General features: G+C 37.2%; 1 protein-coding gene across 1 annotated transcript in view; it reads right to left on the reverse strand.

The window, feature by feature from the left end:
* LOC112046379 (uncharacterized) overlaps positions 1-8,560 on the reverse strand; it is a 38,215-nt gene extending 29,655 nt beyond the window's left edge. The window contains exon 1 of the mRNA XM_024083010.2: positions 8,489-8,560. The gene's annotated coding sequence lies outside the window, so the exon portion shown is untranslated. The remainder of the gene's footprint in view (positions 1-8,488) is intronic.
* Between the last annotated feature and the right edge of the window lie 4,589 nt (positions 8,561-13,149).

Genomic DNA, 13,149 nt, shown 5'->3' on the forward strand with positions numbered 1-13,149 from the left:
AGGTATTGCAGAAGAATATACGTAGCTCTTGACATTAACATGACGTAAGATTTGTTAGAGGACACAACAAACTAAACCAACTTTCCATCTATTGTTAAAACAAAATTGTAAAGATGAAATCGTATTTAATACTTTTTGCATAAACTAGGTACGTAACAAATCAATACGAAAACAAATTTAAACGCTCTTGTAACATGACATAAGATTTGTGAGAAGACACAACAAACTAAACCAACTTTCCATCTATTGTTAAAACAAGATTGTAAAGATGAAATCGTATTTAATACTTTTTGCATAAACTAGGTACGTAACAAATCAATACGAAAACAAATTTAAACGCTCTTGTAACATGACATAAGATTTGTGAGAAGACACAACAAACTAAACCAACTATTCATCTATTGTTAAAACAAGATTGTAAAGATGAAATCGTATTTAAAGTATTTTTTTGCATATTCTAGGTACGTAACAAATCGATACGAAAACAAATTTAAACTGAAACGGCAGCGGACTCAAAGCTAATTAAAACGACGCCGCGTCGTTTCATTATTGCCTAATTGTTTTTAAAACAGCTTCCTGTTAATTTGTCGTTTGTTACCGCGGAGTTTTATTGCGTGGGGGGATTTGGGGTATTGGTTTAATTTTAATGTTTGCAAGTGGCACAAGGATTTGTCATTTTAAAGGAAGACAGGATTTCTTGTAGATTTTAAAACTGGCTACTACTTAACCTACCCGTAGGTACATACTAGTTTCCGCTTCCCGCTACGGGGATGAAATATAGACTATGTTGCTCGCTGATAATGTAGATTTCACTGATGAAAGAACTTTTAAAATCGGTTCAGTAGTTTTGGAGTCTATTTGTAACAAACGGAAAATTTAATCTTACCTCTATAATATTTAGTTTAGATAAATTAGCTGACAATGACTTAGTTTTTAACTACCACCTAAAATTAATTAAAGTGCCATACAAAATTCATCATCATCATTATCAACCCATGTTCGGCTCACTGCTGAGCTTGAGAATTCTCTCAGAATGAGAGGGGTTAGGCCAATAATTATAGTCCACCATGCTCGCCCAATGCGGTATATTATAATATTGCACCCTGCATATAATATGATCATCGAACTATTATAAAAATAACATAGAACATACTTTTCATTCCAGAAAATGGAGAAACTCCCATGATATCTTCAAAAGCTGATGCATAAGCTATACTTATCCATACTAATGTTTTTTAGGAGAAAGATTGATTGTTTGTTTGAACTACAACTACTGAATCGATTTGAAAAATACATTCACTGCTGGGAAGCTACACTATCCTCGGGTATATAGATTATATTTTATACCAGTATTCCTACAGAAATGGGAACCATGCGGGTGAAACCGTGTGGCGTCTACTTGTAATCAATCGATGTAAAGTTTTGTAAGTTTCTATGGTTGTAGGAGGTAATCTCTGTATCTACTAAAACGATTTTGAAAATTATTTTATCCATAGGAAGCCACATTTTTTGCGAGTGTCATAAACAGTAATTTATCCTCGTATTCCCACAATAAAGGGAACTAAAAAGGAGAAACCGCGGGCCGTCTGCTAGTTTGCTAATAAAGAATACATCCAAGTCCATGCTCACTCTATTCGGATATAGATAAAACTTTACAATGCTATAAATTCGCAGAGGGCAGATAAATTGATGCAGCGACAACCCCATCACATAAATATTCCATAACTCAAAACCTCAACCCCTATTTTATGTCAATCACCGAGTGTAACTCTATCCAGCGCTATGCAAATGTGCTGTCAGTTCGATACACTTACTTTTGTTGCATTGTTATGCAAGCCACGAGTAGGTATTCTATGAACGTCCGACCCTGACTATCTATGTCATACTCGTACATAATCAGGGTCATATTCTACGATTCTAGATTATAATCTATACTTATAATATGAAATATATTTGCAAAAAAAACTATCAAGGGGTGATCAGTGATCGATACTGATGCCAAAAATGCAATCAGTAAAATTTTTGTCTGTCCGTCTGTCTGTCTGTCTATCTGTTTGTCTATCTGTCTGTCTGTCTGTCTGTCTATCTGTCTGTATGTTCGTTATAGAAACAAAAACTACCTGACGGATTTCAAAGAAACTTGGTACAATTACTCTTCATACTCCTGGGCAGGTATAGTATACTTTTCATCACGCTACGATCAATAGGAGCAGATCAGTAAAGGGAAATGTTAGGAAAATGGGAGAAGTTACTCCTTGTTTACAGCGATACTACTGTAAGGGGTGGATTAAAGAGGTCTAAGTTCGGACGAAGTCGCGGGCATCCGCTAGTCTATACTAATATTATAAAGATGTAAAGATTGTGGTATTGTAGGGGACAATCTCTGTATCTACTGAACCGATTTTGAAAATTATTTTACTATTAGAAAGCCACGTTATTTGTTAGTATCAAAGGCTATATATTTTATCCCCGTATTCTCACGGGAACGGGAACTACGCGAGTGAAACCGAGAGACGTCGGCTAGTAAACTTTAAAAAGGCTTGGAAATTAAACGCACTGTTAAATATTGTTATATGATTAACATAAAAAACCCTGGTTAAGTTTGTTGTGGACCTTCTCGGACTAAGGCGCGTTTGGAACCCTTTAATTTTAAGTTTTCGTCTAATTATTTGTGACTAGTAACTAATAACATTACCACGTTTCAAAAGTGCTTGTAAACTAAGCCTAATTCAAAGAAATGAATTTTAACTATGACATTGACATATAACATAGGTAAATGATGACCATTCTTTATTGTAAGTAAGTGCTAAGAGAATAGAAATCAAGTCTATAATTTGGAATAAAATTACCAAAAATCGACTTAGAACTATAAAATAATCGATCAGTGGATGAAATGTAAAAAAATCTTTTTAATATTTTGACTTGAAATAGTTACACATTTTTTCTTTTTCTTATTTGCCTTTTTGTTATTTTTAAAAGCGGCATTGAGGTATAATTTGACATTTTGCTGGTAACACTTTGGGGGATAAATAAAAATGTCAAATGTGGTAGACGTTGTATCATAATTTGTGCATTTTTGGGGACAGTTATGCCCTTATTTCGCCACGATTAGTCACGGTAAGCAAATGGGAAATATCAAACGTAGAAGGTAGGAATTATTTTACGAGTAGGTTGCATATTTTGTTATTGTTTGCAACAATCGTTCTAAGATTCAATTTCAAATGATGATGCACTAAGGGATGATGACAGTTTTTTAAATTGTATATAAATTAAGAGTATGCTAATAGTAAAGCAATTTTGTAAAAGTAACAGGGTATCTGCGATCATTACTTCCGGAGCTACAGGGTTTTAAAGCGTCGGCTTTGCGGCTCTGCCACGGATCCCTGAAAAACGCTCCATACAAAATGGTACGAATTTATGACGTCGTAGGTACAAAATGGACGTTAGATTTGAATGGGCGTTCAAACAAAATTACTCAGTCTCTTAAAAACAACGAAAATAATTTGTACAAATAATACCTAAATATACATACTAGTACAATGTCGAGTTGTGTGTTTAGGAACTTTAAGAATTGTATATACAGAATTTATATATAAAGGAAATAAACACAAAATAGTGCATGTGTAGGCTCAGTCATCATCATCATCATTATCAACCCATATTCGACTCATTGCTGAGCTCGAGTCTCCTCTCAGAATGAGAGAGATTAGGCCAAAAGTCCACAACGCTGGCCGAATGCGGATTGGCAGACTTTACACACGTAGAGAATTAAGAAAATTCTCTGCACGTTCTGAGACTCATGCTATTTAATTTCTTAAAATGCACAAAACTGAAAAGTTGGAAGTGCATGCCCCGGACAGGATTCGAACCTGCACCCTCTGGAATCGGAGGCGGAGATCATATCCACTGGAGGTGTGCGTTCAGTGGAGTAGCAAAATTCGGCTCACTTATTGCGGCGATTTTGTAAGCACGTAACATGTTTATAGTGTACAATGTCGTTGGCCTGCAGTCATCATTCGGCCCCGTCCACCCCATATCCAGTAATGCGAGGTTACGTGCTAATATCATTACTGAGGGGCGAACCCCACCGCTGTTAGCACTTTTGTCCTAACCACTAATTTGACGCGATAACCGCGTGCTGCGAACTATCATTATGTGGAGGTGTCAAATTGTTTTATTGACTAGCTGACGTCCCGCGGTTTCAGCCGTGTAGTTCCCGTTCCCGTGTGAATGCGATGATAAAATATAGCCTCTGGATTTATAGGCGACTTTTTATTCCGAACAAATCCATGGTTTTCCGAGATTTGCGAAAACTGATGATTTTAATGATATGAATGTTTGTTACCCTTTCACGACTCGACTACTTATCCGAATTAGCTGAAATTTGGTATTGAGATATATTATAGCATGGATTAACACATAGGCTACTTTTTATCTCGGAAAAATCCATGGTTCCCGAGGGATTTGTGAAAAACTAAATTCCACGCGGACGAAGTCGCTAGTCCTTAATAAAACATCGTAGAGTGGCAATAAAGATAGGAGTAAGTATATTTACATAGATAAAGTATAATATGTAAGTATAAGTATAGAAAAACTTTGGATAAGTATAAGACAATGTGGCACTCGGGAAAATGTGAGAAAATTAAAAAGTAATAAAAATACAAATGAGCCGCTTTCAATCATCCCTCTGACAACATCCCTGCGGCCGCGGGGAGGCGCGCGGTGGGCAGGGGGGAGTGACGTCACATGAGATTAAAAAGTTTGACGAGCTCCCACGGAAATTAGCATTTCGTTCCTGTGCTACATTTACATACATTTTATTTCAGGCTAAATTTATCAATATGTACAAAATGACGGCCTCCGTGACGCAGTGGTATGCGCGGTGGATTTACAAGACGGAGGCACTAGGTTCCATTCCTGTCTAGGTTAACGTTTTCTTAATTTGTCAAGGTCTGACTGGTAGGAGGCTTCGGCTAATTACCACCCTACTGCCTAGCGAGAGCGTTCTGGTACGATGTCGGCTAGAAACCGAAAAGGGTGTGGATTTTCTTTCTCCTCCTAACATGTTAGCCTGCTTCCATTTTAGATTGCATCTTCACTTACCATTAGGTGAGATTGTAGTCAAGGGCTAACTTGTTATGAATAAAAAACATTTCAATGAAGTGTCTGTCTGTGATTTTAAAATAACTGTTTTTTTTCAAGTGCTTGTATATTATACACTATACACGATACTAAGACATAATCAAGTTTTTTTTTAATGATGTCTGTCTGTCTTTCTGTTTGTCCGTGCTAATTTCTGCAACGTCAGAACCGATTTAAATGGGACTTTCACTGGAAGATAGAGGAGGCTATGGAGCAACATATAGGCGACTTTTTATCCCGAAAAAAATACATGATTCCCGCGAGATTTGTGAAAAACAGACTTACACGCATAATTATATCTTCTACGGGATTTCAAGAGAGCCTTAACTCAAATCAAACAATTTCTTGGAATAAAGAAAATATCTATACTTACATATATATCATAGCCCGACCTAGGACTCGAACCCTGGTCATCGTGATCGTGAAAGGTCATTCTGATACTGGCCACATAGGCTAACTACTGTACTAACAAGGCAGTTGTGTGTAGGTACTTTTATTTTTTGCCTTCAAGGAAAGTAAGTATTTAACAAAGGATATTTTTGAAAATGTAAGAACTGAAAGTTGTTACCTACCTAAACTCTTTCGTCGTACCTACATCGGAAAATGGATTTCACATTTTTAGAAATAGCTTTTCCTTTAGTAGGTATAAATGAAAATAATGTTTTCTAAGAGCGTGTTCCTAATGGTTATCTATACTTGTATAAAAGACATCCGGTCTTGCATTATTCATCGAATATCGAAATGAGTGTGTCGCTTTAAAGAACCCTTTGAAGTTGTATTATGGTTACGTAAAATACCTAAACGATGTGAATCTATATTTCATAAACTTTTTATTACATTTTTTCAATATTTTTAAATAAGTTTCATCAATGGCCCCGTTCCCGTAAGACTGTTCGATATGGGTGCAACAATAGTCCACTGTCCATTGTCCATAGGGCGGGAATCGAACCTTTGACCGGTGTTAGGTCCAGTCTATAACGCAGAATTATTGAGGCTTAATTTGAGTCCCTTGCTCGTGTAACACATCACACATGCTAGATAAATAGATAACATTGGACAACGTGTAAAGACTAAAGACGTGACTAGTCTTTTAATTTTAAAAACCAGATAGTCACTTATTGACTAACATAAAGGGTTGCATTTTTTTCTTTCTAAAATACACAACTCTCTATTAGGCGTAGTTGGTTAATTATCTGCCTAAATATGCTGATGAAATTAAAATCTGTGTGATATAAACTTCAAAATACCTGAACTGAAAATTGATTTTTTTGAATTTTTTTAATGATCTCTCTAACTAGAGACGATTTTATGTCAGAAATTATTTTCTTCCTATTATAAGAAAAACGTCGACAAAACTGGTCGAGGTTTGGTTTTCGTATAATATAGAATCGACGGCGCCACAAACATTATGACAGATTACTTGTTTAGGTACTTTTTTACGTTAAAAGTTTATAGTTAAAAACCAAACAAAGACACAAATAAATCCGTTGTTTCTAATTGTGGTACAAAACCGTAGCACATTACCCTCTTTTACGCGTAATCGGATAAAAATGTCCCGCAATATCCCGATGAAATCTGAGCTCTCGGCTCCCGTCAGCGCGCCCGCGGGCAGCTGTCACTTAATAATTTAATTGTGCATTTCCCTCCCTTTTTCACGGCTCTTTCGGCGGCAATGCGGCGGCCATTACAGAGAAAAATATTCTATGCAAATTGCTATATCGCACTTTTGTTGTGCAATATTTAAATTTTTGCGAAGTCTTCCCTGCTCGTAGCGGTTGTGTTTTAAAAGACTTCTTAAGTATGCTTCTTGTATACCTCGACGTACTTAAGAGTCACAATTTTTCATTTTTAACTGACTTCAAAAAAATGAGGAGGTGTATATTTTTTTTTGTTTAATTTTTTCTTTAATGTTTATGTAAAACTAGCAAAACACCAGAGATTTCGTACGCAAATTAATAAAACCTTAGTAAGCTCACTACACTGCACTTTACGATGTGGGGTCGCCATTACATATACATATTTTGTATTAAATTGATACCAGTTTTCCAAAATTAATACATTTAGAAAAATTAAGTAGGTACTTTTCTAGATGTTGAACCCTGATTCAAGCATACACAAAAATTTCCCTCGGTTTTTCAGTTTATTATTAGCCAAAGTTCATCAAAATCGACTTACCGACTTAGCCGTGAAAAAGCAGACTGACAGACTTACTTCCGCATTTATTAATGAGTATTAAGTAGGTATGTAACTGTGTTATTTGAAAATTAATATTTACTTAACCACTGGATGAAGTTGACTCAAGGTGGTGGGTGGACTTAAGTCTTGACATCGATCTCAGTTGATGGTAAATGTATCTTGGTGGAATGGATTCTGAATAATATTCATAAGAATCATCAGGAAACAAAGACTTCGTCTGAGAGTTCCATAAGAAAATAGGTAATGAACATAACTCTCAAATGAGTTATTACGGCTTTACAAATTAAAAAACAAACTTCCTTTTATTAAATCTAAACTGATAGTGTTTTTTCTTTTAATTTATGAAAAAATGTATCTACTATTCTCCGATTAAAAATAAGTTGTACACATGAACGAAACCACAAAGTTTGCCTTTCATCCAGAAAAGTTCTTCCAGAGGTTAAAAACAAACTTATTTTTTTAAAATTCTTTCGTCATTAGAAAGCAACTCCTTTTTCTTTACCGAGAAACATATAAGACCTTATTTTATGACCCCGTATATCCAAGGAAATGGAACCAATGCGGATGAAACCGCGAAGCAACTGTTAAGTTTCTTGCCGGCTCTTCTTAGCAAAACCTACCTTCCGAACCGGTAGAGAGTCTTAACAAATAGTCAACCTTCACATTTCAAAAGTGCTTTTAAAGTAAGCTTACTTGAAATAAATTAATTTTGAATTTTGAAGCGTTTACTAGTAATTTATACAGTCATACAGAACTTTAGCTTATTTTATAATAATAAATAAACAAAATAAAAAAAAATAATAAATAAACACAGCAACTTTGTGTGCGTAAAGTTAAATTTTTCACAAATCCCGCGAAAAATATAGATTTTTCCGGGGAAAAAGAAGCATATAATTAGTGTACGTTGCTCAATAACCTTCTCTATTTTTAGTGAATCCAGGACAACAGAGCGACAGCGAGATAGATTTTAAACAAAAAAAAATTAAATCTTGTTTATATTTTGATATCGTTGCGAGTAGGGTATTTTGAAATCACAGACAGACACTTCAATTTTATTTAAATCTATGCATTGATGATGTGTCATGTTGACAAGTACCTGTTAAACAAAAAATAAAAACAAACGATTTAATTGAAATAATAGCTCACTAACCTCTATCCAAACGCCACGCACGTAAACCAAGGATCCACAACGTCTCTAACACGTCCTCACGTAAAGCTCAGCGCACACCGACTGAAATCCGCCGAGAAATCCGCCCAGCCGGATGGGCGGGGCTCCACCTGGGCGGGGCGGCTCTGGCAAATCGGATTCTACTGGATACTTCTTTTCTTGTCTAGTCAAGAAGGAGAGTGGTCAACAAATTAGCGAGGAGGATGTCGCTAAGTTATCTCTCACGCTCGTCGTGAAAAGGATTTTATTTTATTCGCGAATTTGAATAGCTCGTGTTGAAGTCGGATTTCAATGGATTTTATATAATACTGGTGCTTTTGATGTGATACTTTTGCTTTTGAAAGTAACGTTTTTACCTGAATTTACCTATTAAACGAAATCTAAATAATCTCGTCGTCGGTTGCCGTTGGAACGGTGGAGTTATAACAGGTCTACGAGACATAAAACCTACGTATGTCTTAGGAATGTGTATCTACACAAGACCGAATGTATCACGACTTACGAGCTAACTGCAAAGTTCTGTTGTTCTAACTTCTACAAGGCGATAGACAACGGTTTAGAACTTAAGTTAAGGGACTTATACCCTGAAATCGCTAACTATAGTTGGCTTTCAGAAAATAAAAGCTACTTAACTCAAATAACATGTAATGGTTTACCTGAAAATGTACATATAGAAAAGATAGGAAAAATAATACAATCAGGAACTTGCTAACTTATCCTAATAACTTGGTATAAAAATACAAATCATGCCCACGTGGAATGTTGGCAAGAATACTGGCTAATTTCCGCGTTGGAGAGCCTGATGCTTTGCGCAAAAAATGAGCCAGCCCTTCTGTCACCAGTCGAAACATTGTAGCATAAAAAACACTAATATCAGACTCAGGTTAATTTTAAAAGGCACTGAGTTAGCAAATAATAAAAATGCGATTCATAGCTAGAGATAGGTTCGTTTGATACATCAATTAGGCACTACATGAGTGTCAAGATGTACTCGTAATGGGGATGATGACTAGGTTTGAATATATTGATTTTTATGATACATTCGGGTAAATATGGTCAGTGTTAACTAATTTATACATAAAAAGCAAAGATTGTCTGGATATTTGCAAAATAAATGAGATTATAAAATTTCAAAAACTATTAAAAATATTTTATCGTAATTAGATGAAAATTCATACAGTTTTAGCTTCTTTACATTAACTGTGACATTTTTTAATATTTGAACTATAAGCATAAACGCACAAATAACAAAGATATTAGTAATTTTGTTTGAACGCGCATACAAATCTAACGATCATTACATTGCCTATGACGTCATTATTTCGAGCCATTTTGTGTGGGCCGTTTTCAGGGATCCGCGGCAGCGCCGCAAATCTGACTCTTTAAATCCCTGTAGCTCCGAAAGTAATGATCGCAGATACCCTGTTACTTTTACAAAATTGCTTTACTATTAGTATACTCTTAATTTATATACAATTTAAAAAACTGTCATCATCCCTATTAAGTACCTAGGTTATTTGTTGCAGATACGTGTCTTAACACTCCATTCCTGTAGCCAAGAGGCACGTCGATTCTCTTTCTACAATCGCTAAATCGATGTGCCACTTAGCTACAGGGGCAGAAAATCCTCCTTAGAGGTAGTGGCGTGCACAAGCGTTATAACTAGGGCAAGAAATATACAGGTACGTACAGATTAAACAAAATAGTAAATTCCTTCGCAATTAAGATTTGTAAAGAGTCATCAGGGTAGACAGAGTATGTTTGCTTCTATGAAGAGCACGCCACTGCATGTTAGAAGGGTTTTGGAGCTTGAAGCCACTCTACTCCAGTGATGGGTAGCGTGATAGGTAAATCATAATGTTTGACCTGCATTTAGTGATCATCATTAGGTACGTATCATGAAATGCATGCAATTCGTTGAAAATTCTTTCACCACTAGAAAGCCACGTTATCTGTGAGTTTCATGAAGGGAACCCGCAGGGCTTCGGCTAGTCATTATCATTAGATATCGAGAGTGTAACTTTCCGACACCGGGCCGTGGGTTGCTATTGAGAACTTCACTCGATTCGCTATCTTCTGTTTTCCCACAAAACGGAGGGAACGAGGCCGTCTTATGAATATTTCATCTTTACTAATATCCTTCCTATCATCATCATCATCAGCCGATGGACGTCCACTGCAGGACATAGGCCTTTTGTAGGGACTTTCAAACATCATGATACTGAGCCACCTGCATCCAGCGAATCCCTGCGACTCGCTTGATGTCGTCAGTCCACCTGGTGGGGGGTCGGCCAACACTGCGCTAACTAGTGCGGGGTCGCCATTCCAGCACTTTGGGACCCCAACGTCCATCGGCTCTTCGAACTATGTGCCCCGCCCATTGGCACTTCAGCTTCGCAACTCGTTGAGCTATGTCGGTGACTTTGGTTCTTCTGCGAATCTCCTTATTTCTGATTCGATCACGCAGAGATACTCCTAACATAGCTCGTTCCATCGCACGCTGTGTGACTCTGAGCCTTCTTATGAGGCCCATAGTTAGCGACCAAGTCTCGGAACCATAGGTCATCACTGGTAACACGCACTGTTTGAAGACTTTTGTCTTCAAGCACTGCCAGTGGAATTTCGGACGAAAAGATGACGCGAAGTTTCCCGAATGCGGCCTAGCCGAGTTGGATTCGACGGTTCACCTCTTTCTCGAAATTGGACCTACCTAACTGGATCGGGAAGTTTGACGGCCTCCGTGGCGCAGTCGTATGCGCGGTGGATTTACAAGACGGAAGTCCTGGGTTCGATCCCCGGCTGGGCTGATTGAGACTTTCTTAATCGGACCGGGTCTGGCTGGTGGGAGGCTAGGGCCGTGGCTAAATTACTACCCTACCAACAAAGACGTACCGCCAAGCGATTTAGCATTCCGGTATGATGTCGTGTAGAAACCGAAAGGGGTGTTGATTTTCATCCTCCTCCTAACAAAATAGCCCGCTTCCATCTTAGATGATGATGATGATGCACATCACTTACCATCAGGTGATATTGTAATCAAAGGCTAACTTGTTAAGAATAAAAAAAAAAGTTAGGTGCATCAGTCGTGGATTTTTCATTCATCGCTACACGCACCCCGGCCCGCGCAGATACAAGGGAGTGTTACGAACGAAGTTGCCAAACTATAATCATTGTGCCATTGACGGTAGACATGTTTCTTGGAGTATAATTGACAGACCATGCAAATAACGCACCTGACTATAAGTACCTACCTAATGCTCGCCAATCATCCAATCCGTAAAACTGATCGTGTGTTGGTCGCGACTCGCATGATGTCATGCACATCACGACCAGTACACGATCAGTTTTATCGGAAATCACTCTACAGTCATGTGTGCTTATCGCTACGTGGGTTGCTAGCATAACCAACCGTTAAGAGTGTGCAATATGTAATTTGGTGGTTACAAATGGTTCTGGATCTCAGATTCTGGAAAAGTTAAGAGCCTGATATTTGGGTAAATGATATTTCAAAGTGTTAGCTTCGTTATGACTATACAAAATACACAATTTGTAAAATTTTCTCGATAGTTTATTTTTTTGAAAAATACATGTTTTGCTCACATTTTGCTTTCAATCTCAGGAAAAGCAAACTTATTTTCTTAAATTTTTGTTTTGTATAGAAAATTACTTATATATCTTGAACATGGCCATTTTGTTTTACGTCATAAAATTTGCGTCGCGCGTCAATCGCACCGTGCTTTTCACTCACGTGAAAGTCATAATTCCGCGTCTCGTTTGCGCTTGGAGTTTTATCCATATCGTACCGACACGCTGCGCGCTCTTAATAGCGTAACACCTCGCATACCTTTATGCAAGGAGTCCTACAAATTCTTCGCATATTCGCATATTGTGCATTCGCATACATGCTGCCGGCTCGAGGCCGTTTTGTTTAGAAGTCCATGCAAGAGGCTTCATGTCCAGTAGACGTCCATCGGTTGATAATGATGATAATGAATGGTGATATTATGCAATTAGCCATCAAGTATTCGTTATTATCAAATAATTTGCCCTATTAGGGCGAAAGGGGTCCAATATATCAACTCCATTGTCTGTTGTTGTCAGTCGGTCCTAGTCAAGTCATGTCATGAAATGTTTGATAGAGTAATTTGAGAAAGTTGAATTTATCACCTAAAACACTCTTGCTTTACAGAACTATATTGAATAAAATGCATTCTACTATGTCTGTAAAGATGCAGCGAATCACTAAAATTCAGCAAATCTATATTAACAAAACGAGAGGTACATGTGATTCCTACGATTTTCCCGCCAAAACTCCTACTTGCCTTTCAGATCGTAATGCAACAGAGTTGCTTGGCGGCTGATATAAATGTTATGGTAGTACTTTCCTGGATGAGCTGTGTCACAATCACAAAAAGTTCTACTCTACTACTAAGGTACTAGAACATTAGTCATTAATTATCATGGGGTGGCTGATAAGCCGCAAAATTTCAACAGTTCAGAAAAGCTTTGGTTGGGGCATTATTTCAACAGTTCAGAAAAGCTTGGGCACTAGCAAGTTGATTGATATATTATTTTCATAAAATTTAATTGCGCCTTATGTAAAACATGTAGCAATCTTTAGCATATAATTACAAAAACGAAAA

This window comes from Bicyclus anynana, chromosome 17 (assembly GCF_947172395.1).
Source record: "Bicyclus anynana chromosome 17, ilBicAnyn1.1, whole genome shotgun sequence".
In the NCBI taxonomy this organism is placed as follows: domain Eukaryota; kingdom Metazoa; phylum Arthropoda; class Insecta; order Lepidoptera; family Nymphalidae; genus Bicyclus; species Bicyclus anynana.